This window comes from Agelaius tricolor, unplaced genomic scaffold, assembly GCF_023055355.1.
Source record: "Agelaius tricolor isolate 1412-34295 unplaced genomic scaffold, bAgeTri1.0.p SCAF_12, whole genome shotgun sequence".
Lineage (NCBI taxonomy): Eukaryota > Metazoa > Chordata > Aves > Passeriformes > Icteridae > Agelaius > Agelaius tricolor.
The window spans coordinates 9,715,385-9,735,849 of NW_027269272.1; the positions used below are offsets into that span (position 1 = coordinate 9,715,385).

General features: G+C 47.8%; 1 long non-coding RNA gene across 1 annotated transcript in view; it reads right to left on the reverse strand.

Moving 5' to 3' along the window:
• The window catches only part of LOC139594886 (uncharacterized), a 30,784-nt gene extending 11,504 nt beyond the window's left edge, over positions 1-19,280 (reverse strand). The window contains exons 1-2 of the long non-coding RNA XR_011680765.1: positions 19,183-19,280; positions 3,012-3,228 (exon numbers count right to left, since the gene is read on the reverse strand). This is a non-coding gene — a long non-coding RNA (uncharacterized lncRNA). The remainder of the gene's footprint in view (positions 1-3,011; positions 3,229-19,182) is intronic.
• Positions 19,281-20,465: the final 1,185 nt, after the last annotated feature.

Here is a 20,465-nt window from a genome sequence, read left to right on the forward strand (position 1 = left end):
TTGGTTAGATGGGATTTAGCTTCCAGGCCACTCTTAGTCATCACAGTTTGCAGCGTCCCTCCCAGAGGCTGCTCCACAAAGCGTGTGCCACAGCACACCTTCATTTCCAGCCCTTCTGCTCCCTTGTCTGGCCTGGGAGCTGATGGAGGGGTTTCTGCACGTCAGCCCCACTAGTTCCTGACCAGTCAGGGCAGCCAAAGTGTGAAGACCCCTCCAGAGCTCTTCTCAGAGTCAGAAACCAAGGGAAGCCTTGGCCCTGGGCTCTGTCCATGTCACAGCCCAGCAGCTGAGACAGCCCAGGGGACATTGCTGCTGCCCATCAGTCAGCATCAGCCCAGCTCCAGACAAACATGCTTAGCATCTCCAGAGCAAGCTGATTATATCCTGGGCATCACTAAAAGCCACAGGCAGGTGAATTAACAGAGAACAAAAACTAGCTCCAGCCCGTATGGCTTGGAAAACTGCAATTGGTTTCATGTCCTCAGCTGGGTTCAAACATGATAGCAGTTCCCAGTACAACACAAGACTTAGAAAAAGCCCTAAACCTGGCACGGTGGGGATGGCAGCTCCTGCTGTCTCAGAGGATGAGCTAATCAAATTACACAAGAGGGAGAGGGTGGCAATGCTCAACTTTCACCTTTTCTTGAACTGTTGCAGTTTTTCCAGGAAGGGTGTTGGTTCTTTCAAGAAATCCACTCATCTCCTGTAGATTCACATAGTAAAACTGCTTGCAGGTACTTTTAAGAAGCAGCCATGGGCCACACATGTGGCTCTCAGCTCCACAGTCTGCTGAACAGCCTTGCTTCCCCTTCTCTCTACATCTGTGGCCAGGCATGGCAGCACTGTCCCAGTTCAGTAGAACTTGTGAGCATGCCCAGAGCTTTACCCAGCTGCTTTGACTGCAATTCTGTCACTGGGCAAGTGAACCTAAAATCAACATCACTCTGATCCTCTCCTTGCCCCAGCACTGGCTGCATGCTCCTGCCTCTCTTCCTGACATCAGTGGTGATATTTTTCTGACCTCTGGAGCTGAGTGGAGCTCCAGCTGCCAATTGGACAGAAAACTAACCCCACAAGGAAAAAGGAATATGTTTTTGCTGGTTTAAACCATATCCATAAACCCAGAATGGATCTGAACCCTCTATAAGACAGTTTTGAATGGTAAGTTACTGTAAACTTAGGCTCCTCTTATCATTCTGCAATATGTCAGATTTGTTTCACAACCACAGCTAAATTTTTGAAAACATGAGTGTATCTGAAGACCTTATTCTTCAGGAAGTCTTTCTTTCTTAACTCAGGGAAAAAAACCCCAAACCAACAATCTCTTCTTTCTTTCTTAACTCAGGGGAAAAACCCAAATCTGCTCCTAGGAATTTGTTTTTTGAAGCATTTTCAGGAAACAAAAACTTGCAAGATTATTATCCACCTTCCCAAACAATGAAAAACAAACAAAAAGAAAAAGAAAAAAAAAACAAACAAAAAAGAGAGAGAAGAAAGAAAATTTCAGTTGAAAAAGCAAAAATCTTGGATTATTTCTCATAGTCTTTTACTGGAATCCAATAAACACATTACCAAATTACACTGTATATTTTACCAGGCCAACTTATCTCTGTGTGTATTAGAGGCATAGCAAGAAGAAAAACAAAAAAAAAAATATTAACCTCCTTTGTATAACTCAGTAGTTATAAAAGATCTAATTGAATAAACTACATTTGACAAGAACAAATGGTGACATTTCCATTTAATGTTGTCTTTTTGGCTTCCTGACAAAGAAAAGCTTAAGGAACCATGAGTTTTGTTTCCTAAGGGCAAGTTCTTCTTCTTGTATCAACTCAGCAATCAATAATAAAGCATAAGCATAAGCACTTTTAATTTATGAACTGTATTCTTTGAGTGAGTTTAATGGTTTCATCTTACACATGTTGCTGTGTGTTTATTTTTGTTGTACTGCACAGAACTGCTTAATGGAAAATACTGCATTAAAGCTGTAAAGCAGCCATATATGTAGAAAAACAGAAAAGGAATAATTAAGGCACAGTGAAATTAACACTCTGCTGATTTCTTGTAACCAGAAGAGCACCATTGCATTGAGGGGGAGCAAAACCCCAAACAGGGAGCTTGCACTTGTATCATCTGTCAGCAGAAGAGCACCAGATGACCAGGCTTCCTCTTCCCTAACAATCATCTGTCACTCTTCTTTTTCCCTCAGAGAGTAGAGCTCAGCCCTCCTGAATTTTGGCCCTGGCTTAGGTGCAGTTTTGCAGGCAGTTCCCAATTCTGCCATGTGGCTTGTCCAGCAGGTCCCCTCCAAACCAGCACCCGGTGGAGCTGCCAGCTTGCATGGAGCTGGGAGCCAGCCAGGAGGGGCTGCGTGTGCTGGTTTACACTGACCTAGAAAGGGCTTACCAACAATAACACTTGCCCATAAAAATATCTCTCCCATTTGTCTCTGGGAATAAGGAGTGGACTTTATGAGCCTAGCTGTGCAGTGAATCACTGCTGTCCATTACTCACAGCTGAAACTGGACGTGACCTGCACCTGCTGTTAGGGAGAGGGTGGCTCTTCCCACCCAGCTTTTCCCATTCAGACCTGACAAGGGTTTCCACAGGGTGTTTTTCTCCTGTCAAAAGCACACTCTTTCACTTTGGGCTATTGATGTTAGCACACATGGGCTTCTGGTTGCCATGCAGGTGATAATGTTCCAGTGAGTTTCAGTTAATATTAAATGGAAAGTGGCTCAATCTGCAGGTCTCTCTAGAAACAACAAAGCAACCATCTTGAGGATCAATACTGATGGTACTCTGAATTTGAAGCAAAAAAATAAACACAGCAACAAGGAGCACATATGATGTGGTGTCTCCAATAGCTGTTAAGAAACTGCAGTATCATGCAACAGGAAAAGCAGGACATTTAAAAGACAATTTTTCAGAACTGTATTCTAATTAAGATCATGCATTAATTATCATAATTATATAGATTTCATATCATCTATACACAGCAAAAGCTTTACCTGCCAAATCCATATGCTGGTGTAGGTGAGCACCACAGGCAGGAGCAACACACAGGAAGAAGAGGCAGACCCAGGCCAGGTGCAGTGTAGGTCATGGATGTCCTAGGAGCATTCAGGGGCTGGAAAGAGCCCTCTCACCCCTCTTTGGCAAGGGAACACAGGGCTGAGGCAAGCCCACATTTGCATTTTTGGATGTGGGATTTTCGTTCTTCTTGGCCTATGAAAATGAGATGAGACAAAGCAGCAGGCAAGGAGGATTAGTTTAGTAATTCTGTCTCAACCCACATCACACACAACAAAGAAAAGAGATACTTGCTCACTGAGCTGCTTCCAGCAAGGATACAGTGCTCATGACCATGTGTGGGCTCAAGTAGCTCACATGGACCTTACCTTTCTCAGAGAAGTTTAACTTCTCAACATGGTTATGCAGTCAGTAATTCATGGAAAACCGCATTATCTGGCATTTCTACACCAGCCAAACTGATAGCCTGCTCTGTTTTATGAGTGCAGCTTTCTTCTAATTTGTGGGGGAAAGTTTTTCAGGAAAGTCTAGAATTATGGGCCCTTCCAACCCAGAGTGGCCTGGGTTGGAAGGAACTCTAAAGACCATCCAAGTTCCAGCCTCCCTGGGTTTTTACACTTTTTACTAGAGCAGGTTGCTCAAAGAATATGGGGAGTATATTTCTTAGCTCACTTTATATTACCAGTAGCCTGACTTCTGCTAAGCATTTAGATAAAATAGATTTAATCAACTCATCAAAACAGAGAATTGTTTGAATCAAGACAGTTGGTGTGTCTCATCATACAAGCAGCATTCTCTTTTATTTAAACATGAGTGTATGTGTACATGCAAGAAAATTAAAAAAAATAAAAATGCTGTGTTCCAAACAAATTTAAAGCAAGTAAAACCTATGGGAGACAGAACTAGCAAAGACACCCTGTGGCTGGTTTGGATCAGAACCAAGAGAAATGCATTTTGGCCTTAGTTTGTCAATGTGCTTATCCCAGGAAAGTCCATGTTTCATCCTAAACTCCTGAGTGGAGGACAGCACTGAGATTGTGGACACGGGTGAAAGACAAAACATGCAAAACACTGAACAAGGGGCAGTGCTGGGGCAAACCCTGGTTCAGGGCTGGTGCTGAGCCATAGCTATTCCAGCAGCCTGGATGCAGCTCCTGAGGCTGGAGGCAGGCATCCCTCTCATTTCCTGATGAGCAGGGCAGCATCTTCATCATCCCCATGCAAACACAAAAGAGGGATGTCACAAACTAACCTGGAATGCAGAAACAATTTGTGCATCACTCAGCAGAGGGAAGGAAAGCAGTGCATGAGTGATTGCAGTCCTCGAGGAAGGGAAAACAGAGAGCAACGTTGTGAAAGCTTAAGTAAAACACAACTGAGTGTGTTTGTGTGTTCCCTGCTCTGCAGTCTCCGCTCTCCAGCCGGCTTACGCAGGCTCACCCCTCACCACGGCACAGAGACAGGAAAAGTCATCTGCTCAGCTCAATATGCCATGATTTAATGCCCTAGAAATCAACTTAATTGTTGATTTTGTAGTATTTTTTATAGCTTGCAGTTTCAGTTGGACCCAGCTCACTTTTTCAAAAAGATCATCACAGTTTTACCTTTTCTAGTAACAGCGAAGTTATGATGGATGCAAATGATCACATTAGAGTTGTTGCCACGGAAATAAACTGCAGTGTTATAAGCACAAAAATAAAGAGCCTGCTGCAAAAGAAGATGTGGCAGCCACAGCTTCAGGGAAGTGCTTTTTTGGTAGCAAATGATGAACCAATTGCTCCAAACCTCTTGAGCTACAGGAAGTAACACAGCAGCCCCATTTTGCAACTTTATAGGACTGTGCATAATGCCTCAAGTCATTTTAGAAACAGAGTGCCACCTACCTCATGGCTTGAGGTTAAAGGGTAGTTTTGTCATACCAGGAACTCATGTGGGACCTTCTGAAGGGTTCTTGCACTACAGCCTGTTCTTCCCATGCTGAAACACAATCCCAGCAGCACAAGTGCCAAAAAAAACCAAGTCTCTTTTGCAGTGATAATGAGCATTGGTGAGCATGACTAAGGCACCTTAGGGCAGAGCCATCCTTTTAGGATTTCCCCTTAGGCAGGAAGATTTCTCCACTGGCATATCCTTTGAGCCTGTAGCCATGTGACATCACAGAAATGTATAAGGGGGCCAGAGTCTGATGGGATTTAGGGACCCATTATAAAGGATGAAAAAACTCATTAAGATCAGCTCTGCTTAGTTACTATTGCACGGTGAAGGCAAAAAACACATGGACAGAAGAACCTCACCATCAACTAAACAAGGATTTTGAGAAGAGCCATCTCCTCATGCTGCTCAGAGGATCCAACAGAGCACTGGGAACACCAAGCCCCCAGACAGGCTGCATGCAGAGGCAGCTGCTGTGGGGGCACCACCAGGTACTGGGGTGGGAAGCACAGGAGTGGGTGGGTGAGGAGAGCAACTCTCACTGCACAGAGTTCCTGGTTTGCACCTGTGGAGTCTGACTCCAGGGCACAGGGGGGAAGGAGCTGCTCCCAGCTGCTCTCTGCTACCTGCTCACAGGGAGCAGTGGGTGCCTGGCTTTTCCAAGGGTGTGTCTGTGCCAGGGAGGGGACAGGGGACAGCAGAGCTAGAGAGGACACAAGCCCACTGCTCTCACCACAAGCATCTTCCTTCAGTTAACACAAAGGCTTCTACAGAGATCCTCAATGTTTTATTTTCTAATCTGCTTTTCTAGCCCCAGCAGAGGAATCAGAGGATCAGGCTTGCAGTAGCTCCATCCACATCCCTGCCTCACCTGATGCTGACCCACCCTCTCCAGCTGGGATTCTGCCTTGCCTGCTGCAATCCACCAGCCCTGGCAGCTGTCTGTGCCCAACCTGCACGGTGCTGGGCTGCTGGCCAGCCCCACCAGGCTGTTCCCCTCCAGCCTCCCTGGGAGGCACAGGGGCAGGCAGAGCGGGACAGAGCCAGACCTGGCTCCTGGAACGCCCCGAGGCTGCGGTGGCACTGCCAGAGCCCACCCGCTGCCCACGCTGTGTGCACACAAACGCTGCTGGGCCAGGCTCTGGCAGACTCGTGTCACAAACAGCCAATTAGCTTTGTGAAGTTAAATTAACAAACAGAGAGGAGATTAAAACTGATTTAACTGAAGGGCAGGAAACATGAGAAGCTGGTTTGCTAGAAAGAAAAGCTCTTGTGCTGAGATCTCCAGTAATTAGCAGCAACAAGACCTACAGAAATTTATGAGGTAAAAAAAAATCCATGAACCCTTCCTGTTTAAATGTTCTCCTTTCACATGTTTTGCTTGGAAGGCTAACTTAAAACACAAACACAGACTTGGTCTCAAATATGGGATAGAGTCATGTTCTGCAGCAGTCATATACTCGGATTGCAAAACAAATGAATGTGTATCAATGCAAGTCCTTTTTTTTCCCCTCCAAATTATGTATTTTGTTAACACCTATCACATTGACAGCTCTATCCCTCCCTCCCAGCACCTGGAAGGCAATTTGGTTACTGCTGGCAAATGCTGGAAGTGCTCCTTGGAGCACAGTTGAGGACTGAAGCCACTGGAGAGCCAAAGGCCTTTGCCAGGACTGGTCAGTGAGATTCAGTAACAATTCAGCAGCTCCAGTTCAGCAATGGCCCAGGTGAGCTGTTTGCAGTCTGCAGTGGAGCTGCTGTTGCTTATGCAGAAGCCTACCTGCTTTCCTTAGGCTCAGCAGTGTCCTCCTCCTGCTCCTGGAGCAGCACACAGTCAGGTAATGAAATCCCCAGGCAGAACTGGAACCTTGACCTGGATTTCAGTGGCACTCCAAGCTGTATTTATGCATCTTCAGCAGGGCTGTGTTTACTCCCTTAAATTGCAGATAAACTGAAAATTAAAGAGAGCCCTGCAGATCCATGCCTGCTTTGCTGTCCTGGCTTTGCCTTGCTTTGTTGGATAACTCAGAAGACAACTTCAATCAAAACTGAGACTTGCTCCAGTTGGTTGCAAACCTTAGCATACACTCAGAAGAGCAGCATGAGCAGGCCAGCAGTAATTTCATTGGGAAGGGAGATGGCAGGTCTGATCCTGGCTGAGTGCATGGAGCTCATTAGCATGGAGTTATTATCCTGCATTATGGTGTGTCCCCAGTGCAGTTACAGCTCCAGGATGCAGCTCTCTGCACATGACTAAAGATGGTGATTACACTCCAATACAAAGGTGGAGGAAAGAAGTATTGTTCTATTTCCCTGACAGCAAATTGAAAAAAAACCTCAAGGTAAATCTGTGTATCAATGTGAACTAACATAAAGAAGCAGAGCTCTGTGGCCTGGTAGCTCTGGGGAGCCCATCAGCCACATTGCTGGGGTGTCCTGCCCCCTTTCCAATGCAGGCTAGCCCTTGGGTATTTGGACTTGGCTTCCAGAAATCACCAGCATCAGTCAGACACTTCCCAGTCAGGATAAGGCCACTGCAGAGGATTCTGAAAAACCTTCAAACACAGGGCAGCCCTTCTTCCCCTTCCAAAAACAACCAACCACAGACGTGGGGAAGAACCCACAGCCTGACCATGTTCCATTACAGCATGTGGTGGCTGTTGCTGTGCTGGGGAGGCTTTTACCACCCAGTAATATCTTGTGGGAAATGAGCAGAGCAGGGGGCTCCTATATTTCCTTTGCTAATTTGCCACTTTTGCAAGTGTGGAGCCCTTTTTCCAGGCTACAGCCACAGACACAGGAAGAGCTGTTTGACTCCTTGAGCAGTGATCTTCTGGCTGCTTAAAAACCTGCCTGTGGACAAGCTGGAGGTCCCTGGCTGGGGCTGCTCCAGGGCAGAGTGAATGTGGGTATCAATGCTCTTTGGAGCCTGCTGAAGCCTTTTTCACATTAAAAAGCAAATGAGTGGGTGTATATTAAATATACACAATTAAAGTGGTGTATATTTATATTTCTGTCTAAAAAGAGCTCTCCCACAATCCCACTCCACTTATTTCAGCAGAGTGCTGAACTGCCATTAATTTACAGCCACCAGAAGAGAGAAGAAATTAGAACATTTGACTTCTTTAAATAAATATTTTCTATTTTAGTGCCCAACACTGTACACTTCCTCCACAACCCAGGCAAAAGGTAACAGAGAAGGTTGACAGTACTTGCAACAGTAAAAATACATTCTGAGAAATCCCTATCAATGGAGCTTCCCAGTATCCACCCTCATGGTGACACGAGTGGGGGGCTCAGGTCCCACAGGTGCAGAGCTGGGCAAGAGCTCTGCCCTTCTCAGCCCATCAGTTTGCACTCACAATAATCTTGGCTGAGGAGAAAACCAACAGGGCTGAGAGGTGGAGTGGCAAAATCAAGGCTCTTCCTGCACTTGGAGTCAGGCAGGGCTGGAGGAGGTTTTAAGATGGAGAAGGGAATCCAAGTCAGGTTTGAATGCATGGGAAGCTGGAGGCAAAGTCTGAAGTTCCTTTTCACCTCTGGCTCTGTGTTTGTCAGGTACAGCTCCTCCCCAGCCTGCTCTTTGTGCACACCAGGGGAGACCCCACTGAGCTCAGCTCAGCTCTGTGCTGCTCCCAGGGTCTCAAGGAGCCATGGCTGTGCCCATCCTAATCCTGGAATAACGCCCTGCTCTGCTTTATGCAAAGTGAGAGAATGAGCAGGAGGTGCTGATCCCACCCTGCTGAGGGCTGCACCCTCACCAGCAGCCCCTCTGGTAACCCCTTGGCCACTCAGTGGGTCAGACTCTGCTCTCATTGGGCCAAAAGCCACCCCACAAAATGCTTTGGGGTGACACAGGGAGAGTGAGGGGAGCCAGCCCACCCCCTCTACATAACAGCTCTGCCAGCCCGTGCAAACCCCAAAGCTCCTCCTGCTGTGGGAAATGCTTTGGTGGAGCAGGCTCCTCCTGGGTGTGCAGCTCTATGCCCAGGATCCACAGCTGGCCAGGAGGAGCAGGCTCTGTGCAGCTGCTCCCAGAGGAGATGTTTGGGCAGTGGTCCCCACAAGGAGGGGTATGACCTTTCTGCTGTCCTGCAGAGCTTGTGAAAGGCAGGCACTGCCTGGCACTGCACTGCTGCAGCAGCTGGGGCCATTTCTGCTCTGGCCCTTCTCCCCACAGGCAATTCATGAAATTACCTCTGCTCCAAGCCCATTGCTGGCCCTGCTCGTGCAGCCCAAACACTGTCCTGCTGTTGGCAGTCAGGGCTGCCAATGGCCCTTCTGCAGGATGGAGTCCCTGTCTCTGAAGCACTTGCATCAGTAGCCTCTTCTGTCCATTGTTAATCTCCAAAGCATGACTGCACAATGATACAGTTGGTTAAATGAGGAAATCCATTTTTCCAGCCACCCTGATGGCACTCTCATGCTCTGTTGTGCTGGCCATGACCATGTGCACTACAGTGCCCAGAGAATCTCCCCATTTGGCCTTACCTCACTGGTGTGACTTGCTGGTGAGGCTGTTTGCTGTGTCAGCCCCCCTGTCCCACTGCCTCAGCTCCAGTTTGTTCCTCTGCTCCTCCATATGGCTCAAATAAGGGCTCTGATGCTGATTAAAAAGAACTTTAAAATATATCTGGTTGAATTCACATCTTCAAAGGTCTCTGAGAAATGTTAATCTGTATTTTGGAAAAAAAAAAAAGTACATTTTTGAAACAGCTCCTGTTTCAGCATATGATAAAAGGTGAGGAAGCAGAGGGCTGGAGAGAGGAGTGAGGTGGGGGAACCCATTTCCCCTCCTCTGGCACCTGGCTGGGGCAGGCACTGGGGGTCACAGGCACCTGCCCAGGCTTGGCCCTGCCTGGGGACCACAGGCAAGCCCAGGTGTGGGGGAAGGCACAGGATAAAATTGAGTTACAGGATGTGGGATGTTGCTGCACAGCACCATGGCAGCACAGAGCAGCACGTGGTGGCACAGAGAGGGACACGGTGGCACAGAGCAGCACATGGTGGCACAGAGCAGCACATGGTGGCACAGAGAGGGACACGGTGGCACAGAGCAGCACATGGTGGGACAGAGAGGGACACAGTGGCACAGAGTGGCACATGGTGGCACAAAGAGGGACATGGTGGCACAGAGTGGCACATGGTGGCACAGAGCAGCACGTGGTGGCACAGAGAGGGACATGGTGGCACAGAGCAGCTTGTCCTGGCAAGTCCACGGGTGGGGGACTCAGCCTGCCAGTTAGAAAAGCAATATGAATGACCACCAAAGTACCAACCAGCAGCACTTTGCAGGTGCCCTAAAGGTGATACAGGTTCTTTTATGCTCTCCTAAATTAGATTCATGGGAATTCATGTGGCAGTGCCAATACTGCAGGCTCAGGAGCACTACATCATCCTTTATGGGCACATTAATGTGGGTTTCAGTCTCTGTCACATTTAGTATCAGCAATTATTTCACACACAGCTGTAGATCAGCTCCCTTTTGATCACAATCTGCCACCCTTTCCCACCATTCAAATTTACAGCAACATTAATAGTTCAAAAGTAATAGTGTTTACTGCGTACTGGGTTTCAATAAACGAGGGGGGAGCAACACTTCCTGAACAAAGACTCCAGAAAGCACCAAAGATGAACTGAATGTAAGCTTTTCACCCCCATTTACACATCCTTGTCTATTGGCAGAAAGTTTCCATTGCAGCTGTGAGAAAATAATTCCATGGATTATGTCACATCAATTCAAAGTGGAATTCAAAGCCAAAGAGAAAGCAGAAAAGTATTCCCTGTGTTCTTACTGAAAATATCACTGCTTCAATTAGGTGCTACAGATGCTTGGGGTAAACATATTTTCCAGTGGTTTTCTTAGAACCATACCCACTTAAATCTCCAATATTCTTCTGCATGTTCATTTCTCATCCCAGTTTAATACCACGCCTCTGGGTGTTAGTGGTTAAGGGGATACTGCCAAGCAATGAAAGCCAAGGAAAGCTGGGATAAGAAGGGAAAATATGGCCTTTATATAGTAAATAAACTTTTCAGCCTTAATGTAATGGCTGCTGTCAGCATAACTCAGAGAAAAAAAAAATAACCCAGTGCCAGTTGTACTTTTCAGTTCTTGGACCATGTGAATGTCCAGTTCTCCAGTTTTGAATCTGCTCCCAATCCAATGGAAATAATGCACACAACTGAGCTTTCAAGCCTCTAATAAATCTCATCTTTGTGCAGAATCCCTGGGATTCAGAACAAAACCAAAGCTAGATAAGACTTCTCAATATGTCAGTAAACACCATCCCTTCAGTAAAATCTCAAATTCTAGTAAATCTATACATCCTTTTGATGTAACAATAAGGTTGGAATCGAAACACTGAGTAATTAGTACACATGAACTGCACATGAATACGTCACACATCTTCAAAACAACAACCACAGTTTGCAGCCTTGTTGCATCCAAAATATGAATGCTCTGAAGATACAAACCTCCTCTCTTACCAAAATCCTTACCAGAAAATTTTCACCCCAAGTTACTGCTGTGTGTATCCTTCCCTTGCAAAAGCAGAGGAGAAGAGGGGAAGCAATCACTGTGTTTATAGGTGTTAAACTGCAGCTTACTTTAGAGCTAAAACATCCTGGCAGATGGTACCCAGCATCTGGGAGAATGCAAATGCCCAGATATAAAATTTGTTTTCTTTATTCCTCTTTATTGGGACTCCATTTGGTTACAGTGTATTGTGCTAAGATCTATTTCCTATGCTTGTCTCTTAAATTTCAATCTCAAAGCAACGTTTATAAACATTACAACCTATCAGTTATTGCTGTAGTGCAGAATCACTAATCTGAATTCAGATCAGCCACAGTGTGCATAAATATGTCACATAAAAATACATCTAACAACACTTTCCCAAACAAACATCTAAGATTTTTTTTTTAAAAGAGATGGCTGAGGAAGAAGAAAAAATAGATTACATTAGCATACCTCATGAAAACAAATGGTTTGACCTTGTAGGAATAAAGGTAGGAACAGCTCCATTACTCAAGTAAAACCCCCTAAAATTATAAATGTTGGCTGTTTGGGGGGCAAGAACCATCTCTGCCCTTCCCTGTAATTAGCTGTGGGTAAGTGGGAAAATCTGGGTTTACCTGCTCTGAGTGCTGCTGCAGCTCCCCCAGCCCCCTAGGGATGCCATGCAGATTTTGCTTTTCATCAGTGGTGCTGGAAAACCACAGGACCTCTTTGTGCATGATAGCAAGTCAAGGCTGCTCCCAGCTGAATACTGCAGGAGAAAACAACACCCAAAATAAAATAGCTTCTTCCCAGCCCCAGCACCATGCTAAGAACCTTCTGGGCCAACTTTCCCAGGGCTGAGGGGAGTGAGCATCTCTATTTTGCTTCTACATTAGCTGCTAAGGGTATCAAGGGCTATCTGCAACAGCTGTACCTCTGAAAAACCCAGAAAATATTCCCACCAGAGGCCTGGGAGTAAGAGACCTGGAGACATGTCTTTTAAAGGTTGGATCTCTCCTTGGCATTGCTCTCTTGTCTTGCCATAAACACAAGTGAGAGCAGGCAGGCGACAGGAGGATGCTGCTAAACACAGCCTGCTGCAAAACCTGCAGACAATCCAGCTGCTACCAGAAACGTAGAGGGAATGGGAATACTTTCTTCAAAATAAAGTAAAATCTAATCCAAACAGTTTGTTTCCACAGCCCAGTCCCCTCTGTGGTGCATCAGCTCCAGCCCCTTCCCTCCCTCAATGCCACATCCCTGTCCCGAGGTCTCTGTGAGGAGCAGCATCACTGCTGTGCACAGGCTGCTCCCCATGCACAGGCTGCTCCCCATGCACAGGCTGTCCCATGCACAGGCTGTCCCATGCACAGGCTGCTCCCCATGCACAGGCTGCTCCCCATGCACAGGCTGCTCCCCACGCACAGGCTGTCCCATGCACAGGCTGCTCCCCATGCACAGGCTGTCCCATGCACAGGCTGTCCCATGCACAGGCTGCTCCCCATGCACAGGCTGTCCCATGCACAGGCTGCTCCCCATGCACAGGCTGTCCCATGCACAGGCTGCCCCATGCACAGGCTGCTTGCTCCCCATGCACAGGCTGTCCCATGCACAGGCTGCTCCCCATGCACAGGCTGTCCCATGCACAGGCTGCTCCCCACGCACAGGCTGCTCCCCATGCACAGGCTGCTTGCTCCCCATGCACAGGCTGCTCCCCATGCACAGGCTGCTTGCTCCCCATGCACAGGCTGTCCCATGCACAGGCTGTCCCATGCACAGGCTGCTCCCCACGCACAGGCTGTCCCATGCACAGGCTGTCCCCATGCACAGGCTGCTCCCCATGCACAGGCTGTCCCATGCACAGGCTGCTCCCCATGCACAGGCTGTCCCATGCACAGGCTGCTCCCCATGCACAGGCTGCTCCCCATGCACAGGCTGTCCCATGCACAGGCTGCTCCCCACGCACAGGCTGTCCCATGCACAGGCTGTCCCATGCACAGGCTGTCCCATGCACAGGCTGCTCCCCATGCACAGGCTGTCCCATGCACAGGCTGCTCCCCATGCACAGGCTGCTCCCCATGCACAGGCTGCTCCCCACGCACAGGCTGTCCCATGCACAGGCTGTCCCATGCACAGGCTGTCCCATGCACAGGCTGCTCCCCACGCACAGGCTGTCCCATGCACAGGCTGTCCCATGCACAGGCTGTCCCATGCACAGGCTGCTCCCCATGCACAGGCTGCTCCCCATGCACAGGCTGTCCCATGCACAGGCTGTCCCATGCACAGGCTGCTCCCCATGCACAGGCTGTCCCATGCACAGGCTGTCCCATGCACAGGCTGTTCCCCACGCACAGGCTGCTCCCCATGCACAGGCTGTCCCATGCACAGGCTGCTCCCCATGCACAGGCTGTCCCATGCACAGGCTGCTCCCCATGCACAGGCTGCTCCCCATGCACAGGCTGTCCCCATGCACAGGCTGTCCCATGCACAGGCTGCTCCCCATGCACAGGCTGTCCCATGCACAGGCTGCTCCCCATGCACAGGCTGCTCCCCATGCACAGGCTGCTCCCCATGCACAGGCTGTCCCATGCACAGGCTGCTCCCCATGCACAGGCTGCTCCCCATGCACAGGCTGCTCCCCATGCACAGGCTGCTCCCCACGCACAGGCTGTCCCATGCACAGGCTGTCCCATGCTGAGGTTACAGGTCTCTCTCATGCACCTGAGGCCCTTCCTCCCCTCCTCCTGCCTGGCTGGCTCAGCTGCCTGCCCCTGCTCTGGCCAGCCCCCAGCTGCAGCTTTCAGATCTGGCTGGCAAGTGCCAGTCCCACACAGCCAGACTCATGAGAACTCTTACCCATTCCAAAGCATTTGGAAATCAAGCTGCTGCACTGTTTATCCAATTCTGAGCACCTCAGTTATTGACTCAGTTATTTCCTTATTGCTGCCCTTGTGTTATTGGTAGTAGCTGTAGATTTCCTTCCTGCCCCCTGATAATGGGGTGGTTCACTGGTTCCCACAGTGGCATCTCTCTTGCCCATTGTCAGCTCCAACACTTTGCTGGGGATGCCCAGCACCAGGCACAGAAGACCCTGGCCAGTGTGGAGGAGGAATCTGCAGCCCCCCAGGTGCTCCCTTGGGGCTGTCTCTTGCTGTGCCCAAGGGTGTCACAACCTGCAATAAGCTAAAAGAGGTTTTTTACACTCCATACCCACAATGGGACATTACTCTGCACTGAGGTCAGGTGTTGTCCAAAAATTTTCCCTTATCTCTGGCCAAGTAAATAGCTGCATGCATGGGAAAGAGAGAAGAGAAAAACTGCCTTTTGCAAACATTAGCGTGGTCTGCAAGAAATTCATAGGCTGACAAGATAAAATGAGAGTGTGCTTTTAATAGCAAAAATATGTTTTCTTTGGCCTGAATGCAATCTAGGGTTTTCCAGTGCTTCAGTGATATTAATTATTTAACAGGCACAAAAAGAGACCTGAGGAAATTATTTCTTCTTCCTCCTATTCAGTGTAAGGGTACAGCCAACCCTGGGTCTGGGATCACAGAGGGATTTTTCATCTGTTCTGAAAACATGATTCTTAATTTTCCCTTCATTTCCTTCCTGCTAATGACCTGCTTGTGCACAAAGCCTTGGAGTTTATCCATGCTCTCCTACCAGGAGCACAGCTCTGGGTGAGCCCAGTCTGAAGCCCATTGCCTGAAGACCAGCACTGACCCTCAGAGGTGCAGCTGGAGCCCACCAAAACCTGAGCCAGAAGTTTCAGTTCTTTATCTGGTGTCAGGAGGGAGGTGTGGGGTAGAATTGCTCCCTTCCCAGTACCAGGTAAATGCAGCTTTGCAGGAAGGTGCCACAAGGACCAATGTCCATTGGGAATGATCTCCATCCCTGCTGTCTGCCCACACCCCAAGCCCTGGTGCCCATGGCTGCTCGTCCTGGTCTCACCTCTGGCCCTGCTGATTAGAAAATACAGGCAATAAATATCCTGCCTAAACTAACAGCAAACTCTTCCTGTCATGGCACAGGAACTGCTCTGAGGGATTGTCCTGGGAAATTAGCAGCTGTAACAATTTCCAGAAGCCAGTGAGTGTACAGGCAGTTCCCAGGGCAGATGATTCAGTGGATTCATCTTGTGTTTTGTTCTCAGCCTCTCAGCCCCTGACACCAGAGCCCCCAGAAGAACCCTTTGCCTCAGCTTTTGCCCCACAGTTTCCTGGCTTTACACATGGCATGAGACAGACACCGCTGGGAAGCCACAGGGGAGTCACTGCACAGGGCAGGGAGCAGCGCCCCTGAACAGACACCACCAGCAAACTGATGTAAACAGGATTTTACCATCACCACCATCAGCCTTGTGGATATTTGCTGACTGTGAAATTTAATGTCGGCTGCACTTTTTTCACAAGAGTTTGCACAAGCTGGGACTACTTTAACTCAATTCAAGAAACCCAAACCAAAACCCAAATGGTCAGAAATCATTCAGATGAGTCTTTTCTTATTCTCATTTTCCAGGCTGTGTTGAATAAGATTTTCTCCACACTTAACTAGGATGGAAAAAATGTAGATTTGGGGAGGAGCCCTTAGATAAAGCTAAGATGTACTGCAAAAGACAGACTCTGCAAGGGAAAGGAGCTGAAGTAGGGCTGAATAATACAGGCAAAAGGGACAGGTTCCTCATCTATCCCATGATTTTATAAGATGCTGTAAGTGAAGTTAGTTTTAAGAGCTGTCTGCAGCTGGTCTTCCTGAGGAATTTTCAAGAGAAATCAGTAGGGCTTCAACTTGATGTTAACCCTCTATATGGGAGCTTGCTTCATTTCTATTCATGGAATAGAATGGAATGTGGAATGTGAGTGGGGTGATGCTGGGGTCTTCTTTCCAACCACTGGATCAAGTTTGTTATCTTTTATGACCCAGGTGTAGGATTACTATTGAGGCAAAATAATCCAAATGTACCTTGTGACCCAGCTCCTCTGAGCTGCAGCAAACACCTCTGAGGTTGTTTTGGAATAGATCAGTGCTGCAAAGCCCCCAGTGAAACCTCACAACACTCACAGCCAACACAACAGCAGCCCAGAAGAGCTACAGGGAAACAATGAGGAGTCATTTCCTGCTTTTAGCCCTGGGCAGAGCAGCTCAGTCTTTTCCTGCACCCAGCAGCAGCCCTGTCACACAGGCAGCAAGGTGGGGTGCCACTGCCTGATCCCACACCTTTCCAAGCAAGTCAGTGATGTTCTGGTTCCTACACTCTTCCAGCCCAAGGGTTAGCACCTGCTTCTCCCCTGCCCCATCCCTGCTGCCCAGCCATGCAGCCCCAGCATGCAGGAGAGCAGCACTGCAGCCAGCTGGAGCCCCAGGAAGGCCATGCTCCTGTTAAATACAGCTTTGTATTGCTCTGCAAGGGGGGAATACTCTGCAGAGGAGAGCCCAGAGCTGTGCTGCTGTCCTTAGCCAACACATTGAACTGCTCTGTCTTCCAAACTCTGTTTTCTCTTCATTTAAAATCACAGAGCTTCCTTTGAGGCAGGGCTGATGACAGAAGGAGAACAATCTGCCCTGGCCATTTCTGTTGCAACCCTTGGAAAATATTTTGGCTGTCTCTAGGGCCACTGTGTATCTGTGTAATTAAGGCTGACTTACAACACCTTAAGGTGGGCCATGGGTGATGGCTCAAGAATCCCTGGGTTTTCCCATCTGTGAAAACTCCATTTGGCTTTGTCCCAGATCAGAACATGAAAGGTCATGGTTTTGCAACCTCTCTTGAAGCGTGGGACCTCAGAACATTCTTGGCTTAAACCGTCCTTGTGGGGAATCAGCCCCATGGAGCTGCTGAGGTGGGCAGCTGTAGCATTGGCTCAGGGCAGGGCAGAGCACCTGCCCAGGGCAGGGAATCACTCCCAGGACACTGCTCAGGGCTGGCCAGAGCCACAGCCCTGGCCCAGAGCCACTGCTGGGAAAGCAGACAAGGATCAGCGTTCCATCAACATCTCCCAGAGGAAACGTCTCCTCCTGCTTTTCTTGAGAGAGAATTGAATTCCCCTGCTCCTCTAAATCAAGTGCTGGAATTTTATTTCTTAAAAAAACCCCACCAAAAAACCCACTTTGTTTTACTAAAACCACCTATTTGTCTCAGGAAATAGTGAGGGCAACCTCCCAGCCAGCCCAATGCTCTGTACAGCCCCTGCCACCAAGAGACACAAGCTTTCCAGTCAGGAGGTGCCTTTCCAGCCTGGTACACCACACCACACCACAGCAGAGCACACTGCCTGACTGTCAGCAGAGCCTCAGCTGGGAAAAACCATGGGGAACCTGCTACACAAGCATGGGGGAATTTTGCCATACCAAGGAAGGTCCATGACCACATTCAGAACATGAAAGGTACAGAAGTTTCTCAGAATTTGTATGAAAACTTGTAAACAAAAAACCCCAATGAAACACCAAAAAAAAACCCCAAGAAACCAACTAAAAAAAAACCCAAAAAACAAAATACACCCTGAGTTTTGGTTCCTACTCAGTTTGGTCACAAGAGACCAGATGTTTTCAGGCTGACAGACAGAGAACTCAATAGCAGGTTCAGGTCAGTGTCAGCTGAGAGTCTGTAGGATGTCAGTGCTATGGACAAGATCACGTCATATTTCTAGATTAGATGATGACTTGAACTCAAATACCTGTCATGGTTAAAAGCAGATCTTTTGGAAGAATGGAGGGCTAAAGCAAAGGTGATATGGTGCTTATTCAGTTAGGAGAGACTGTCCTTTTAATAAATTAACAGACTTAGATGAACAATCTAATTAAAAGGCTCTGTACACAACAGCAGTTTAGGAAAAAACTTGACTGGAAAAAAACTTTGGGAAAGAACTTTTACTTGTGAGTTGGCAAACCCTTGACTGTTTGACAGGTATCATGAGGACTTCCAGAGATCAGTGATGGATGCTGAATCATGGACATTTTGGCCAAAAGATGTTCTTACCAACAACTCTTCTGGGAAGCCAGGGCCTTTATAGATCTACAAACCTGTTGTGTTCTGCTACAGATATTGTCCTGCCAAGTGCATAGACAGGTAATTGCCAAACCTCAACCACTCAGAACACAATATGCCCTTTGAAAAAAGGTGATTTGAGGAGAAGTAACAAAGGAGAACATAGTAAGCATCTCCTTTGGAGCACATGGCAGCAATGCCATAAAGCCTGGAAGCTGATCTTTGCACTGAGAGCAGGAGTTTTCATTTATAAAGGCATAACAGGGCAGAAAGACAGAGCCTCACAGTCATGCACTCCTAGGAGTGATGTGTGTGAAACCTGTGCCTGCCCAAGCACAGCACATGGAGCCTGCTGAGCCAGACTCTCTAGGACATTTCCTTGACCTGTGCCTAAGAGCTGAACATGCAGAACATCAGTTTTGCAATATGTTAGTTGTGCTTATTAAATAACTTTCTGTAACATGTACAGATATTATCTTCTGTCATGGCCTAAAAAACACTTTAAACAACAGTTTCCTCAAAAATCAAACAGAAATTTATATCAAGCTGAGAGATGATGACAGACTTCTGTGGAATTAAGCAATTTCTCTCAGCATTTTTGTGGGCTTAACTAAACTGAGAGATTACAAGCAGAAAGGAAAGAACCACCCCCAGATTTTCCATTAAAAAAATAGTGAGGAAACATTCTGAAAAAACTATAGAAGATAAACAACTGTTAGACATGACGTACCATAGCCTTGACCTCCCATCAATAACTGTTATTCCCACTCAAATCAATTGCTGATATGGTTTTCTTCTCACCCAGCAGCTCCAGATGTTTCTTCCTGAACATTCCTGCTTGCCAAAGGAGAGCATTCACAGGGAGCAAAGGAGAGCACAGTAAAGAAAAACCAAAAACAGTAAAACCTTTGGCTCTCTGAGCACCAAGAGACCAACCACAAGTGCAGCATCCCTTCCAAGAGCTGCTCAGTGCCAAGGCTGGCCCAGGCCAATCTCCTGGGAGGGCTCAGCAGCTCCACAGCCCTGCCTGTCCCTACAGCCAGGCTTAGGCCAAGCTAGGCAGGTACTGGCCCATCACTCACCCTCTGAGAGGAGCAGAAGCAGGACCAGCATCACAGATAAGCAGGCTGCTTCTCCAGAGCAATTCAGGGAAGTTGCAGTGACTCATTCTTAGTCACAGAGGGGAAAAAAAAACCCACACAGAGGTATTAAGAAGTCAGATGGATTGATTGCACCATCCTCATAGTGGGAATCTCAGATTAAAGCCCCTCACCTGCTGCTTCAGGAGCACTGTACAGCACTGCAGACAGCAGAGTTGGTTATTTTGATTGCACAGATGTATGATTGATAGGAGAATAAACCTGAATCATGCTGGCTGCTGCTGTTAAAACAGTTAGGATAAAGTGTAGTCATCTGACAGAGAAAACCACATTGTAAAATTAGAGATGAAGTCTGCCAGGATGGATTTAGTTGTATTTATGAAGTGCCCATAAGTGATGTGGGTACTGTCCAAAAAAAATTAAACAATGTACTTGATTTCTAGAGGAGGGACCAAAGATCAGCTGAAGTTCACAGAGGAGCTTGTGCCTTTTCACACAGGCCACAGCCAAGGTGTTCATGGAATGCACACCCTGTACATAGGCTGGAACTTCTAAAGGGCTTCTCTAACAGGTTATTTTATCTTTTGGGGCACAAAAATGACATACCAGATTTGACATTGCTGACTGGACCTGGGAACCCTCACCAGGTTTGTAGCTCTGGCACAACCCCCAGGCTCCAGGTGCCCCCAATCCTCTGCCCAGGGATGCTCAGGGGAGAAATGCTGCCTCGAGCCTGGACAGCCCAATCCCCCCTGCCATCCCCCAGCTTGTTGCCAGACATGGCAGTAGAGAGATGAGGGCACTTTTTAGCTTTTCTGTCACCTTTACTTGGTGACACAAGCCTGTGGATGTCTTTCATATTGCAGCAGGAGATCCTGTCAGCTGAGATAAATCTCACTGCAAATGCTGCTTA